The 17,224-nt window shown below is 39.2% G+C and overlaps 1 protein-coding gene across 1 annotated transcript in view; it reads right to left on the bottom strand.

Moving 5' to 3' along the window:
- NKAIN1 (sodium/potassium transporting ATPase interacting 1) overlaps positions 1–17,224 on the bottom strand; it is a 116,273-nt gene that overhangs the window by 50,965 nt on the left and 48,084 nt on the right. The gene's annotated exons all lie outside the window — the stretch shown is intronic.

Genomic DNA, 17,224 nt, shown 5'->3' with positions numbered 1-17,224 from the left:
TCCCTCCCAGCTCTCACATCTTAAGAGTTCTAAGACATTCCTCTATTCTAACATTTGTGAACTTGTCCTAACTGACCTTAAAGGTCCCTTCTGGGCCGCTTAGCATGCACAATGGTTAGAGCACTGGTCCTGGAGTCAGGAGAACTTGAGTTCAAATCCTACCTCAGACATTTGATTCTTACTAGCTGTGTGACCCCAAGCAAGTCACTTAGCTCCTAATGCCTTGCCTCCTCTCCTTCCCCCCACCCCCAAAAAGACTGGTTCTGCTTATTAAAATAAAGCAAAAAAAAAAAAAAGATTGCTTCCCTCTCTAACATCCTGGGAATCGATCTATAAGATCCATTCCAATTCTGTCGGTCTATTTTAGAGTTAGGAGTCATCGATTGATTCTAGCGTCAGGAATTCAAAATGTATCAAGGGTTGGACAGTTACTCCTGCCCTCTAAGGGCTTATGATTTCATGGGGGGACAAGACAAAACATCAATCTCCACTTCCTCTCCTCTCAATATCATCTTAGCTCTTTGCCATCTGGCTGCCACCCTCATCACTCACCTGAAAGTGATCTCTCTAAAGTGAACAGTCAACTGCCAGTGGAATGACCTAATTCCTCAGTGAATATATTTCTTGACTTCTCTGCAGCCCTGACCACCCTCACCAGGTGTATATTTCTTCCTGAGTCTTTCTGGCTCTGCCCTCTTGGTTCTCCTAGAGCCAACTTGCCCATTCCTTCTCAGCTTGATTTGCTGGTAATATCACACTCTTTACCTATAGGTGTCCCTCTGGTATCTGTCCTGGGCCCTCCTTCTCTCTCCCCCCCTCTCTCAGTTAGTGACCTCATCAGCTCCCACAGACATCTTTTAGACAGTTGTTTCACATATCTACAGATCAAGCCTTCAACTCTCCAGAACACTGTTCCATTCTTCACCAATTGCCTACTGGGTACCTTCAAATGAATTTTCCATTAGCATCTCTAACTTGCCATGTTCAAAGCAGAATTCATTATGTTTTCACAAAGCAAACTTGCTCCTCTTCCTAATTTTCCCCATTTCCTTCCAGTCCCCCAAGTTACCTTGACTCCTTGTCCTCATTCATCCTCCACCCTACCAGCAGTTGCCAGAAGTTTCCATTTCTATCCCCACAACATTTCTGGCAGATTCCTCTCCTTTGTACTCACAGAGTCATTTGGTACTAGCCCTCCTAACCTTTCCTGGGGATGACTTAAATAGACTTTGAACTAGTCTCTTCACTCCAAGATTGGCTTCCACACAACTGCCCAAGTGATTTTCTGATCTAACCTTCTTCTATTCAATGAACTTCAGTGGCTCCCTATTACCTCCAGGTCAAAATGCACATTCCTCCATTTAGTTTTTAAAACTTTTCACAACATGGGCCCAATCAACCTTTTCATCCTTATTACACCTTCACCAGGCTTCAGATTAACTGCCTTTCTTACTGTTCCTCTTATTTGTTACTCCATCTTCCACCTTGATGACTTCAAATTGAAAAGAAGGAAAGAATTTATTAGGAGTCCACTATGTGCCAAGCACTTTACAAGTATCTCATTTGATCTTCACAACAAGTCTATTTTACAGCTGAGGAAACTGAGGCAGAGAGAAGTGTGACTTGAACAGGATCACACTGCTAGAACTATCCAAGGCTGAATTTGAACAAAGGACTTCCGGATTCCAGGTCCTGTGCTCTGTGCACTATGATGTCACTAACTGTCCCCCTGTCCCTCCCCTCTTGCCCCCTCCCCCTGCCTCCCTTTCTCCTCTCACCTCCACTTCTTAGAATCTCTTATTTCTTTCAAAGTTCAGTTTAGGCATCACTTTCTTGCACAAGACCTTTCCCACTGTTTAGTTACTATTGGTTTCCTCGTCAATTAACTTGCATTTCCTTTATAGCTTCTTCCCTTAGAATTTAAATCTCCTGAGGGTAGTCATAGTTTCATTTTTGACTCTATATACTCAGGGCAGATAAATGGACAACCCTGGATTCAAGAGGACCTGAATTCAAATTCAGTTTCAGACACTTATTGGCTATGTGACTCTGGGTAAGTCATTTCATCCTGTTTACCTCATCTGTCAAATGAGCTGGAACTACTTCAGTAGCTTTGCCAAGAAAACTCTAGATGGGGTCTTAGAGTCAAATATGATTGAAAAATAGCCGAATAACAAAATCCCCAGTGCTTGGCACAATATGCAGTAAATACTTGGTAAACAGTAATCAAGGCTTCTTGATTGATTGATGAGTAATAAATAAAAAACACTGGCAACTCTCCCTTAAGGAGCACTTTGCCATTTATAAAGCTCAGGATACCCTGGAGTAGCATAAGTATTATCATTTCCATTTAACTAAAGAAACAGATTCAAGGAGGTTAGATAAGTAACTCAAAGTCACACAGCTCATAAGCTTTAGGACCAGAGATTCTCAGTTCAGCTCTCTTTCCTCTATACCCCCTCTTCATAGAATGCAAATAATTAGAATCAGAGAAGAACGAGACCAAAGAAATCTTCTATTCCAGGGGCCTTTAAACTTTTTGTGTGTCTTGGATCTCTTTGGAGTTTGGGAAAGTTTATAGACTCTTCAAAATCATGATCAATTCCTAATCAAAAGAAATTCTAAATTTCAGTTAGAGTACCATTAAGAACAAACTGGCAAGAGAGTTAGATAGAGCTGAAAAAGAACTACCTAGCTTAGAAGCCCCATAGAAACAGAGTTCCCAGAGCTGTTCAGGTCCTGAAATCTGACTTGGTGTCACTACAATTTGTGACTCTGCTTCTCTCCACATCTCACTTTCTGTCACAGGATGGGGGATAAAGACAAATTGGAAACAATCAAGTGAGGCCCCTGCACCCCTAATTTAATGAAATATTCTTGCTAACCAGATGCTCTGCTGTTACTATACTGCCAAAGGGTCACAATGATTGGTTGCCAAGCTCAACCTAATTGTGGTTCTGGGAAGCAATGGTCCACCTGGAATGAGGCCAGATGAGAAGGATCAGGAGGCCAAGGGGACTGGAGTTCATGCTGTATGATCAGCTGAAAGAACCAGAGATGTTTAGGCTTGAGAAAACTCAGGGGGAAGGACAAAAGGATGGTTGGTTCCTAGTATTTAAGAGAGCAAGCATTGAGAAGATGGATTGGGCTTGACCCCAAAGGGCAGAACTAGCAGCATTGGATAGATGTTGAAAAGAGGTGAAATTTAGACTCAGTGAAAGGCAAAACTTTCTGACTCTGCTGGAACCAGGATTAGCCTCTCCAGCCCCATTTTCAGCTTTTGTGGAACAGGGCCAATGAGTGAATATCTCACCACCATGCAACCAGATGGATGTCCAGTGGAGCCTGGTGGGGGAACCAACTCCTCAAGCATTTTGAGCAGAAGAGATTCTTCCTTTTAGCCATGGAGGTTTCTTAGGACCCCAGAGGCACATCTGAAACAGTACCCAAAGGGTGGATGATTTTGTGCTGAAGTCCATGAATTCAGAGCTGATTAGGGTCTTAGGCAAGGACCGCACAGCTGAAGGTAAAGACAAGCAGAGTGAGGTGCAGGGGACACCTACCTAGTCCATTCTAAGTCCAGCATTATTTTGAAGAATTTCTGCATTCAAGTTGGCAGTGATTCATGCCCAACAGTGATGGGAGATGGGGGTGGAGAGTGGAGATGTACTGAAAAAGAAATTAGTTTGCAGTTTAAACCTAAAGAGTTGGCTAATTTTAGGTCTTTGGATCCTCCCATCTAATGACCCAAGCCCTCTGTCTGCCTGTCTGAATATCAGTTTTTTTAGTTTGTCAGTATAACTGGAATTTACACAAGATATCCCCAAATCTTTCATGTTGCTTGAAGTTTATTCCAGCTTATTCAATATTAAAACTAATCTAAAGCTTTTGGGACATCACGTATGATGCTTTAAAGTTTATAAAGGACTTGATATTCATGCTGTAGACATTTCCCCCCATTATACATAAAATGAAACTGATTTTGCAAAAACTCTTTACAAATGTTATTTCATTTTTATCATCACAACAACCTTTTGCTGTTATTGCTATCTTGTTATTATTACTAGCCCAGATATTCTGCATGTAAGGAAATGTGAGGCATTGTGAAACCCTGTTCTGCTCAGGGTCACATACCTAATTAAGTTTCTGAGGTCACATTCAAACTCTTCAGGTCTTGTGTTCTAACTACTGTACCATCTAGCTACCTCTTCCTTAAGTGAATTGCTCATCCCTGGTCACAGAAATAGCAGTTTGCAGAGTAGAGATTTAAACACTAATCCTTATGACTCCGACCCCATTATAGGTTTATTTCCTTCTTAAATCACACACATATATTTATTTATTTAAATGTTAAAAGCAGTCAAGTTGTTTAGTGAATAGTGTTGGACTTGGAGTCAGGAAGACTCGAGTTCAAATACTGACTACTTTTGTCTGCCTCAGTTTGCTCTTTTGTAAGATGGGGGTAATAATAGTGCCTATCTTCCAGGGTTGCTCTGTGGACAAAATGAAATGTTTTTTATTATATAAGTATTTTATTTGTTTTCCAATTATATGCAATAGTGGTTTCTATCTATCATTTTTTGGTAAGGTTTTGAATTTTTACACATTCCCCCCACTCCCCTTCCCCCCTCCGCCACAAAAGGCCGTCTAATCATCTTTACATTGTTTCCATGCTATACATTGATCAAAATTGAATGTGTTGAGAGAAAAATCATATCTTTGAGGAAAAAATAAAATATTAGAGATAGGAAAATTATGCAGTACATAAGACAACTTTTTTTTTGAAGGTAATAGTCTTTAGTCTTTAAACTACACAGTTCTTTCTCTGGATACAGGTGGCATTCTCCATCGCAGTTACCCTAAAATTGTCCCTGATTATTACACTAATGGAATGAGCAAATCTATCAAGATTGATCATCACCCCATGTTGTTGTTAGGTGTACAATGTTGTTTTGGTTCTGCTCATCTTGCTTAGCATCAGTTCATGCAAGTTTTTTCCAGGCTTCTCTGAAATCCCATCCCTCCTAATTTCTAATAGAACAATAGTGTTGCATGATGTACATAATACCACAATTTGTTCAGCCATTCCCCAATTGATGGACATTCACTCAATTTCTAATTCTTCACTATCACAAACAGGGCTGCTATGAATATTTTGTACAAGTGATGTTTTTACTCTTTATCATGATCTCTTCAGGGTATAGATCCAGTAGTGGTATTGCTGGATCAAAGGGTATGCACATTTTTATTGTCCTTTGGGAGTAATTCCAAATTGCTCTCCAGAAAGACCGGATTAGTTCATAGCTCCATCAACAATGTATTACTGTCCCAGATTTCCCACATCCCTCAATATGAAATAATAATTGTAAAACACTTTGTAAACTTTTATGTTACATAAATGCTAGCTATTGTTGCTATTGTCACTGGAAGTTTTATGCTTCCATTCCTGAATAACAGAAACTTCCTAAGGGTGGGAATTATTCTATTCCTTAGATGCTGTGCTTGCTGTGCCTTCTACAGTAAATATAAAATAAATAAGTATTGGAATGGTTTGGAATAAGAGTTATCCCAAGGTAGACTGCTTCAAGAGATGATGGATTACTTGTTACTTTGTTTTTGTTCAATCATTTTTTAGTCATGTCCAACTCTTTGTGACCTACCCTTGAGTTGTTTTATTTTGGGTGGGGGGGGCAAAGATGAGAGACTGGTCTGCCATTTCCTTCCAAACTATTTTACAGATAAGGCAACTAAGACAAACAGGGTTAAGTGACTTGCCCATGTTTAGTAAATGTTTGAGGTCAGATTTGAACTCATGAAGATGAGTCTTCCTGACTCCAGTGCCTGTACTCTATCCACTATGGCACCACCTAGCTGCTCCCATCATTGAAAGTCAAGCTTCAAACTGAGACAAGATAAGCACGCACTGGGGATGTTTTAGAGGGCATTTGCAATCCAGTACAGCCTGGACTAGATGTCTTCACTGATCACTTTTATCTCAGAGATTTTGTGAAATTCTAGAATTTTGGATGACTGCTGGAAAACTCAAGACTTCATTGATGATAGATGTATTTTGGGGCCAAGCCACAATGTGCTGTATGGATAATGTCATGGCAGATCAATTCTTCTGTAGTGGGCACTGAGCTAAGAGAAAGTTCAGAGACCCCATCTGTGTGTCCTTGGAAGAGTCCCCAGCAGATGCTGCTGTTCCTGCTAAGGTTCCTTTGTACCAAACAGCATCTAAGGGAATCACCACTGCCAGAGACAGGATGCTTCAAAGTGAGACTATCATTCTTAGAGAGCTGTCTCTGGCTGCTGGCCTGGACACTTCTGCAGATGTCCTGGCATAAGTGACAGGAGCATGCTTGGAGCATCAGTCCAGCCTAGGGGCTCAAGTCAAATCAATGTCCCTTCAAAGTCAGTCTTACCAATTTTGACCAGAGGACTCTAATGACTTTTTTAAGAGGCATAAAGGAGGCTAAAAATGTGGCATGTGGAGGAATGGACTTCCTCTGACTCCAGTCTATAAGAGGCAGACAGCTGCTTGGACAGCAGATCTCCTCAATCGACTTCATGGACCATCTTTGGTCATGCATCAATTAGAAACTGGCAGCCAGCTCTGGGAGTAAGAGATGAGTCTGGGAATTGCAGTTATAGATTTAAGAGTTGGAAGGGACTTTAGAAAATATCTAGTCCATCCAGAAGACAAAGCAAATAACTTCTGTCCATCAGTTAATAAACATTAGGTGCCTATATACATAGACTTTCTCATTTGGGTTTCAAAACCACCCTGTGTCATTGGCAGCATTTCTAATAACACCTAACTTTAGAATTTCTAAAGTTTGCCCATTCTGTCTTATTTGATTCTTAAAACAACCAAAGAGATAGGTGCTATTTATTACTCCCATTTTAAAGAGGAAACTGAGGGCCAGAGAAGGGTCACAGAGTTAGAATTTTAAGGTAGAATTTGAACTCGGGTCTTCCTAACTGCAAGTCTGATGTTCTCTTCATAGCCGGTATTTATCTCCATTTTACCATTGAGAAAATGGAAACTTGAAGAAGTCAATTAAATTCACAAACATATTGATAAATTAAATGTTTATTAATAATAAATATTATTTATTCTTGCTATGTGCTAAAATTGCTGGGGACACAAATTACAGGTAGTAAGTGGCAGAGCTTGGACTCCATTCCAGGTCCTCTGAGAGGCATTGTGATATACTGGGTAAGACCCTAGACTTATTTGCTATATGGCCTTCAGTAAGTCACTTCCTGTCTCTGGGTCTCTTTTTCCTCATCTGTAAAACAATAAGTTTAGACTCAGTGGCCTCTAAGATTCCTTTCAGGACCAAATGTCTGTTCCTCTGACTTAATCCCAGCACGTTCTTTCCCTTGAGTCTCCCTGCCTCTGATTTACAGGAGCAGTCTATGTGATTCACAACTTCGGCTTTTTTACAAGTGATACCCTGCATGGAAAATGATGGTATCTTTCACACCTCTAATGGACTTTTCCTGCCACTAGCAGGTTTGTGTTATATAAATGGTCACCAAGGAGAAATTCTGTACTTTTCCTTCTCGTGACAGACAAATTACAGAGGCCTAATAGGAAGCATCTTGGAGCATTTGGGGTAGGATTTCTAGGCATCTCTGTCCATGCCCAAGAGCAGCAAACTTCCCATGAGGGAGAGATTGATTTTAGACAAATTCACTTACACAGGTTCACAATATCAGCCCTGCCTCAATGGCCCTTCTTTCTGACAATCTAAATTCTGTCCATTATTCAGAGGCAACCCCATGAAGTCTTCCCAGATTGCTCCAGGCTTCAGTGGACTTTATCAATCAGTCAACTAACCAATCCATCAGTCAACTAATAAGCTTGGATGGAGTACAGAGCATGTGGAGGGGTTGTGATGTGAAAGGAGCCAGGGTTGTAATGTGAATGGAGCCAGGTGGGAAAGGTATCTTAAATGTCACAAGATCTGACCTCAGTAGTAATAGGGAGCAACTGGAGTTTATGGAGTAGTGGAGGAATTATGATGAGACCTATATTTTAGGGAAATCTACTTGGTTTCTCTGTGGATGGATTTAAGGGGGAGAAAGTGGAGGCAAGGAGACTAATTAGGATATTATAGTCTATGGGTAGCTAGGTGACTGAGTCCACTCTGGAAGGACTGTCCCAAGGATCCTAGTTCAAATTTCACTTCAACAAACACTAGACACTAATTAGTGGTGTGACCAGGGGCAAATCATTTAACCTGAATTGCCTCATTAAAACAAACAAAGAAGAAAACAACAACAAAAAAAGGTGAGAAATGATGAGAGCCTGAATTAGGATAGAAAAGGATAGAAAGGAGAGGTATTATGGGGAAATATAGTAAACACTTAATAAATGCTCTGTGATTAGTTGATTTGGCATCTGGCTATGAAGGTGAGAGGGGGGAGCAAAAATACTTCAAAGTTTTGAATTTAGATGATTAGAAAGACAATAGAGACCTCAACAAAACAAACCAGGGGAGATGTGGATTTGGGGGATGGGAATAATGAATACTGTGTTGGATATGTTCATCCTGAGACCCTTATGGGAAATTCTATTCAAAATAACCAATAGCAATTTGATTGTGTGAATCTGTTGCTCAGGGCAAAGACTAAGGCTGGATATATGGATTTTGGTGTCCTCTTCACAGAGATGGTCATTAAACCCATTTAAGCTGGTATGGTCACCTAGACAGAGAATGTAATGACAATGGAGAAGAGAGTTCAGGACAAAGCAATGTATTATACCCACAATTAGGGGACATGATATGAATGATAATCCAGCAAAGAAGACCAGGAAGATCAAATTAGAGAAGTAGTAAAAGAACCAAGAGACCCCTATGTCCTGAAAACTCAAAGGAGAGATTACTCAGGCAGAGGATGGCTAAATGCTGCAAAGAGATAAAGGATGAAAGTGAGGAAAGGAGGTTCAATTTGGCGACTAAAAGAACATTGCAAACTTTGGAGAGAGCAGCTTCAGTTGAGGGATGAGATCTGAAGCCAAAGGGTTTAGAAAAGGATGAGAGGAGAGGAAATGGATACAAAAATAGAGACTTTTGCCTAGGCGTTTGGTTGTGAAAGAGAGGGAAGACAGAGGACAACAGTTTGAGAGCATGGTAGGTTTTTTAAGGATGCGTAAGATGTGGCCATGGTCACTCAAACAGGAAGGAGCAAGCCAGGGTCTCTAACTCTATATTCAGCATTCTTCCCATGGTACCAAAGTTGTTTTTCATATTGCCATGGTTATTAGCCTGAATTCTTAGGTCCAGAGAATAACCAAGGTTATGGTTATAGACAGAGGTTACGGGATCCTGACAAGAGCAAATATTAAATAGCTGAGATCCTGTCACCCTAAACCACTCTGGCTTACCAACAACAGAGTTGGAAGGAACTACAAAGGTCATTTAATCCAGTCCATAGCTGGACAAAAGTCTCCTCTTAAACATCGATGAAAAATGTTCATCCTGCTTCTCCTTGAAGGACTTCAATGAGAGGGAGTTCACCGCTTCCTGAAGCTGCTCACTTCACTTTTGGACATCTCTAGTTGTTCAGAATATTTTCCTTCTGCTGTTCAGTCATTTCAGTCATGTCTGACTCTCCATGACTCCATTTGGGGTTTTCTTGGCAAATATAATTTTACCATTTTCTTCTCCAGTTCATTTTTTTACAGATGAGGAAACTAAAGGAACAGGGTAACGTGATTTGCCAAGGGTTACCCAGCCAGGAAGTATCTAAGGCTATATTTGAATTCAGATCTTCCTGACTCCAGGCCCAGTATTTTATCTACTGCACCACCAAGCTTCCCAAATTTTCCTTATATTAAGCTTAGACAACATCCAACATTGCTCCTATTTTTGTTCTTTGAGACAGACAAATGAATTGAGACAGATCTTTCCTCCACATGATTTGAAGATAGTTATCAGGCCTCCATCCTGAGTTTCTAAACATCCAACCTCTTCCTGAGGTTTTAAACATCCCCAGTTCCTTCAACTTAACCTTGGTGATTCTCTGGTTCACTCACTCTCCCTGTGGTTCTCCAATGAACATACATCTTCTTGACAATGTTTTTCCAAAAACCTGATACCTAGACCTGATCATAATGTTCTAAGAGAAGCTTGGCAAGGCAGAGGAAAAAAGTAGGGCCATCACCTCCCTCCCTTATTCTGAACATTCTGAAGCCTATGATTACTTAACCTGCTGTCTGCCAAGCCGCAGCGCTGACTCACATCGACTTTATAACCCACAAAACTTCAAGACCTTGTCACATGAACTACTGTCTAGCCATCTCTACCCTCAAAAGAGCTAATTTTTGAACCCACATGTGGAACTTTTTATTTGTAAGACTCCATTCCCCTACCCCCATGCCCCATGTACTCTTTTCTACTTTATAGCCTTCTCATAATGGAAGATTCTATAGTTCCTTCCTCCAATTGGTCAGCTACTCCCAAAATTTCCTTCTTTAAGGAAGAGTCCAGGCCCTGCCATATTTATTTCTCCATTCTCTTCTGTTCTCTGCTTCAGCCTCATCAGACTTTTCTCTACCATGTCTCCACTTTGTCTTTTACTCTGGGAATGTATGCTCCTTGAGGGTAAGACTGCCTTTTTATTTTTTTGGTTGTTTATTTTAACTTATATCTATAGTACTTAATACTTTGTCTGGAAAAGACTTTACTGCCCCCATACATCAAGTGCACCCCTTATGGAAAGTTTATGAAAGGGACTAATCACTAATCACAGAAAAAATGGGGGTGGGGTGATTTGTGTCACTTGAAAAATTTCAACATCAGGGAGATTTCATATCCATTTGAGTGACAGAATATGGCTCTTCCAAGGTACAAGAGATGGAGGTGAGAAAAGAAAAACCTGATTACAAGAAGATTTGAATGGGGTCTTATCACATGCTTTCCTTCACTTTAGGAAGTACTCGTTTGAAACTGAGGATTTTTTTAACCTATCTTTGACATGGTCGTTAATAGGATTACCACAGTTTCTCATAATCTTATATATTTTTTTTTTATTTTTGCAAGGAAATGGAGTTAAGTAACTTGCCCGAGGTCACACAGCTAAGTAAGCATTAAATGTCTGAAGCTGGATTTGAACTCAGGTCCTCCTGACTCCAGGATTGATGCTCTATCCACCATGCCACCTTGTTGTCCCACACCAGCCTTAACAGTTTTACCAGAGGCAGGGGAAGTTTGCCATTTCCTTCTCCAGCTGCTTGTACAGATGAGGGAACTGAGAAAAACAAGGTTAAGTGACTTGCCCAGCTTCGTGCAGTTCTGTGAAACATGGGAGACACTGGCACAGGACCAACCAGCATGGCTTGCCATCATCAGAGGTACTCTCTGAACAAGTCAGAATTGTAGTGATTCTAAACAAATTTGAGATGCACAGATTTTAGAGAAACCACCACAAATGTTCACATGAACTATTTGTACCAATCTATGGCAGAGTATTACAAGCTCATACTGATCTGATCAACCACAGCTGGACACCCTGTAACTTGACTCTAACATAGAAATGTCATTTTGGTTCTCTTCGAGAACAAAGGGACAACAAGCAGAACTAGTAAATGTCTGAGGTTGAATCTGAACCAGGAAGATGAATCTTTCTGGTCCTAAGGCCAGTGCTCTATCCAGTGCACCAAGGACTGGGTTCAATCAGTTTCAAACACTTAGTGGTTGTATAAACCTAGGCAGTCAGTTTAAACATCTGTCTGCCCCAATTTTCTCATCTAAATGGAAATAATAATAGCACCTATTTGCCAAAAAAACTATGAGTTACAGTGAAGAGCCAATGAAATAATATTTGTAAAGTACTTGGCAAACTTTAAAGTACCATAGAAGTGATAGATGATGATGATGATGATGATGATGATGATGATGATGATGATTATTCCTGATGTCTCAGTTTTCCAACTTGTGCCATTTAGGAAGTGTAATTTTTTTTTTTAGATTTTTCATGGCAATGGGGTTAAGTGGATTGCCCAAGGCCACCTGGCTAGGTAATTACTGTCTGAGGTTGGATTTGAACCCAGGTACTCCTGACTCCAAGGCCAGTGCTCTATCCACTGTGCCACCTAGCCGCCCCTGGAAGTGTAATTTTAATGTGGAACTGTACCAAAAACCAAACAAACAAACCCAAATACCTGCATTTATCATAAAACTGACTCAGAGTTAGAACAGATGGCATTGGGCATCTAGCCCAAACATCATATGAAAAAATCCCCTCTCCATAATATTGTCAACAAAAGGTTATCCAGACTCTTTCTAAAGTTTCTGTCATGGACCAAGCCATATTTGGTCATTGTCTGGATCCTGATAGGCTCAGAGTGAATGTAAATATAACTTGTTTTTTCATTTTGGTCAATGGTCCTTTCCTAGATTGATTTATTTTTTTTTGACTATGCAAAAGAGACATTTTTTGCTGTATGTTTTCCTTACAGAGCTTTAATCACTGAAGTGGTATTGCCTCAGTCAAACTGAGATCTATTAGAAAAGATCTTAGTTATAAAAGGCCAAGGTCACCACCTGTATCCAAGGCTATCTTCAGTAATCCTAATTCATATCTGACCCAGATGATTTAGGAGGAGAAAGTGAGGTTGGTGATGTTGGACAACCCTCCCTCACTTAAATCCAAGTCATTTGCATTTCATGGTATCACCTCCCTGATATCATGGTCCTCTTCAAGAATGAAGGACAAATAAAAAAGATTCCTGACCCTTCCCCCAAGGAAACTCATTTTACTCCTGGGTTGTTCCAATTAATATCATTTTTCTGATAATAAATCAGTCTAAATCTGCTTGTCTACAATACACTAGTTCTGCCCTCTGGGGCCAAACAAGACAACTGTAATCCCCCTGTTCTAGGATATCCCTTCTAATACTTGAAGACAGATTTCTTGGAGTGACTAGGAGCAGAGCAGTCCGATTCCTACACATATACTCCAGACACTAAAAAGTGGCAGAACAAATAATGATTAAGAAATGAAGAAAGAAATAAGTACCTTCATCCCACCTAAATTGAAGGAAGAGGATTAACACTCAAAAGCCTTCAGATAGGGGCAGCTAAGTGAAACAATGGATAGAGCACTGGCCCTAGAGTCAGAAGGACCTGAATTAAAAATCCAGCCTCAGACACTGGAAATTTACTAGCTGTGTGACCCTGGGCAAGTCATTTAATCTCAATTACCTCATCAAAAAAAACCCCCAAACCTTCAGACACTTAGGAGGAAACCAGAGGAGCCTGGAGAAAATGAAGGATGCTACTCAGAGCATGCACCAGTCATAAGATTAGACACATCCCAGAGACCTGACATGAAGACCAAGTACTCCAGCAAGGAGACTTTAGATTGAGAGCCTGCAAAGCTCCCTACTGAGAGGGCAGTGGTCTGTCCAATGTCCTAAGAGCTCTGAACATTTGAAGAAACTGATATGAACCTTGATTTCTGGCATCCTTGAAGAGCTCAGAATCTGGGATCTGGTGGTACTTGGATCAAAGAACCAGTAGAAGGGAGGTTCAGCAGCAGAACCTTATTCAATATAAATAAAAAAGGGGAACCTACCCTCTCCTCTAAGTATATAGGAGAAATGGGAGCCTGACACTGACAGGGGAAAAAAAAGCTCCAATGCAGGAAGTAAACCTGGAATGTAAATCAACAGAAAAGACTGATGATAAAGACAGTTTGGGCATATTTAGGGTATAAACTTAGAGGACAAGAGTAACTCCTTACTGATTACTGGCAGTAAAGGTATGGCTTGGCCACAAGGTCTATTAGAATTATTGGAAGAGGGGGCAGCTAGGTGGCACAGTGGATAGAGCACTGACCCTGGAGTCAGGAGTACCTGGGTTCAAATCCAGTCTCAGACACTTAATAATCACCTAGCTGTGTGGCCTTGGGCAAGCCACTTAACCCCGTTGCCTTGCAAAAACCTTAAAACAACAACAACAACAAATTATTGGAAGAGATTAAAAAAGAATATTGTAAATCAAGAGAATTCTAGAGCAGAGGTATTAAATATGGGGTCAGCATGAGGCTTACAACATCCACAACTCCAGAGACAGATTAAAATGCAATTAGGAAATTTTTAACAAAAACAAAGTACAGATAATGTTAATTTATCAATATGCAAATCACATGGATTTGTTCCTCTCTGTTCTAAAGTAAAGAAGTGGAAGAAAAGGTCAAGTAGGGGTGGCTAGGTGGCATAGTGGATAAAACACTGGCCTTGGAGTCAGGAGTACCTGGATTCAAATCCGGCCTCAGACACTTAATAATCACCTAGCTGTGTGGCCTTGGGTAAGCCACTTAACCCTGTTTTCCTTGCAAAAACCTAAAAATAAAATAAAAAAAGTTAAAAAAAAAAAGAATTGTCCAACTACTCGATAAAAACACCCAAAAACATCTATTGTGGAGTCTAAATTTTAGAAATTAAAGAGAAATTTCCTCAGATCTATTAGGACAAGAGGACAAAGTGAAAACAAAAATAATTCAAATTATGTTTTGTTTTGTTTTTTTGCAAGGCAAACGGGGTTAAGTGGCTTGCCCAAGGCCACACAGCTAGGTGATTATTAAGTGTCTGAGACCAGATTTGAACCCAGGTACTCCTGACTCCAGGGCTGGTGCTTTATCCACTGCACCACCTAGCTGCCCTCACATTATGTTTTGAAAGAAATTCTAAAATGAAAGCATGTCCCAAGAATTTCATAGGCAAAATCTAGAGCATCCATATTGTTTAAAGAACAAATAAGCAGTCAAAAAGGAAAAGTTCAATTACCAAGAAATCCCAGGGACATACAAGACTAGTTAGGTACCATTTCAAAGGACAGGAGGGCAGGGAATATGATATTCCAATAGAAAAAAGATAAAGACTTAAAGTACAAATAACTTAAATGAAAAAAACTAAGTGTAATTCTACAGAATAAAAAAAAATGGATTCCTAATGAAATAGAGGACTTTTAAACTGATGGAAAGGCCACAACTGAATAGACTCTTTGAAATGCAAACACAGAGAAACTAGAAAGTTAAAAACATTGGAGCAAATGAAAAAGACTATAGGAAATGTTTACTTTCTATTAAGCGGAGAAGAAACAAGTCCTTTTGAACAAGTGTTCTAATGTGTTCAAGAGTCATAGAGGAAGTTAAATTAAATAAGCCAAAGGGTCTAGGGATGCTTTTGCTCTGTTTTGATGTTCTTTAATGAAGGAAGGGCAAAAAGAATACATAGGAAGGAAAAAGGAAAGAAAAGGGGTGGAATATACTATTTCATTTAATCAGAGGGCATAAAGAAAAGACTATATCAACATAGAGGAAGGTATGGGGAATCTTGTGATCTGAATGGGACATAGGAGGACCGAACACACAAATACACATATGCAAAGAATTTTTCTATAGGAAAAAAAAATTTAAATTCAATGGGGAAAATAAGCAAGGACACAGAGTGGGGAAGAGAGGTTTAAGAGAAAGGGAAAGAATTAAGAATTTGGGAGTAATTAGTTATAAGCAATATAAATTCCAACTTTGGAGAGTAGATACAGAAATGGATGTTAAAACACCAGATATTTGAAAATAGCTCTCATATTATTCCTGAGTTTTTTCTTGTTCAGGTTAATAATCACAAGTCATTCAATTGAGTCTCCTATGGCATGGTCTCCAGAACACAGATACTCTCCAGTTTTTCAATGTCCTTCTTAAAATGTAGTGTCTTCAAAATTAAGCATGATATTCCAGATGTAATATGAATAGGGCATGACTAACTCCTGTCTTTTGCTGGGTGCTCTGTCTCCATTCATGTACCCTAAGATTTCATTAACTTTTTGGGGTTGCTATGACACACTATTAACTCCTACTGAACTTAGAATCTCACCACTTAACCAAAATAGAGGATGGTGTATTTAATTGGGTAGGCAAAATAGGATATCACTTGTTTCTCCCAGAAGAGCAAGATAATCTTATTTATTTTATTTATGAAGTGTCTAGACATGCTCACCCTGCCTCAGAGGAATATTTGGTATTCCATTTTTTTCCTGTTAGAAAATGTTACTTCAAAAATATTTCAACCTCTTTTCATTATTCTTATTCCCATGGAAAGTATATCCATTTTTTGGGATTATTAATGTAGCAAAAACAATTTATTGGTGGATAAAAATTCAAACATGGGAATAGAAAGTCAATATTTACAAATATATATAAATAGAAACCCTATATATACTTTGATATATTTATATATCACATATTAAATATTTACATATTATATATACATATCTATCTTTATTTATTTGTTTGTTTGTTTATTTATTTATTTATTTGTTTGTTTGTTTGTTTGTTTGTTTGGACCAGATAGGTGGTGTAGTTAAAAGACTGTCAAACCTGTAATCAGGAAGATCTTAGTTCAAATCTGTCTTAACCATTACTAGCTATTGGGCAAGTCATTCAAAACTATTTGTCTCAGTATCTTCATCTGTCAAATGAGGAGGAAATGGCAAATCACTCCAGTGTCTTTGCCAAGAAAACCCCAAATAGGGTCACAAAGTGTCAGACAGAACTTAAATGATTGAACAACAAAAAAATGACTTGTAGCTAAATGTGAACATTTAACAACTCATTCCACACTCTAGTTCTCCTTTTGATCTATATTTTTTTACATTCATTTCAATTAACCAATGAACATCTGTCTATATACCATGTGCCAGACATTGTGTTAAGTACTGAGACAAATACAGACAAAATAATATAACCCCCTTTCTTTCTACTACTATTGGAGGAAAATATATATATATATATATATATATATATATATATATATATATATATATATGCACATACATATATAACATTCATTTATATATTTATATGTACATTATATATGCAGATATTGCATACATATGCATTATATGCACACACACACAACTTTATCCAAAATGATCTGGGGAAGATCAGAAAAGTCTTCCATGTAGAAGATGCTATTTGATGAATCAATAAATTAGGGCTTGGTTTTCCAGCTACCTGTTTGACTATTCCTTCTCAGTCTCCTTTATTGGATCTTCTTCCAAGCCATGCCCACTCACCATGGGTTTCCTCCATGGCTCTGTCCTGGATCTTTCTCTCTTCTATCACTATACCACTTTTTGATGATCTCGTGAACTCCCATGCATTCAATTATCATCTGTGTAGTGGTGATTCTCAAATCTACTAA

The sequence above is a fragment of the Macrotis lagotis genome, chromosome 1, assembly GCF_037893015.1.
Source record: "Macrotis lagotis isolate mMagLag1 chromosome 1, bilby.v1.9.chrom.fasta, whole genome shotgun sequence".
Taxonomy (NCBI): Eukaryota; Metazoa; Chordata; class Mammalia; order Peramelemorphia; family Peramelidae; genus Macrotis; species Macrotis lagotis.
This window is presented reverse-complemented; position numbering and strand designations above follow the sequence as displayed.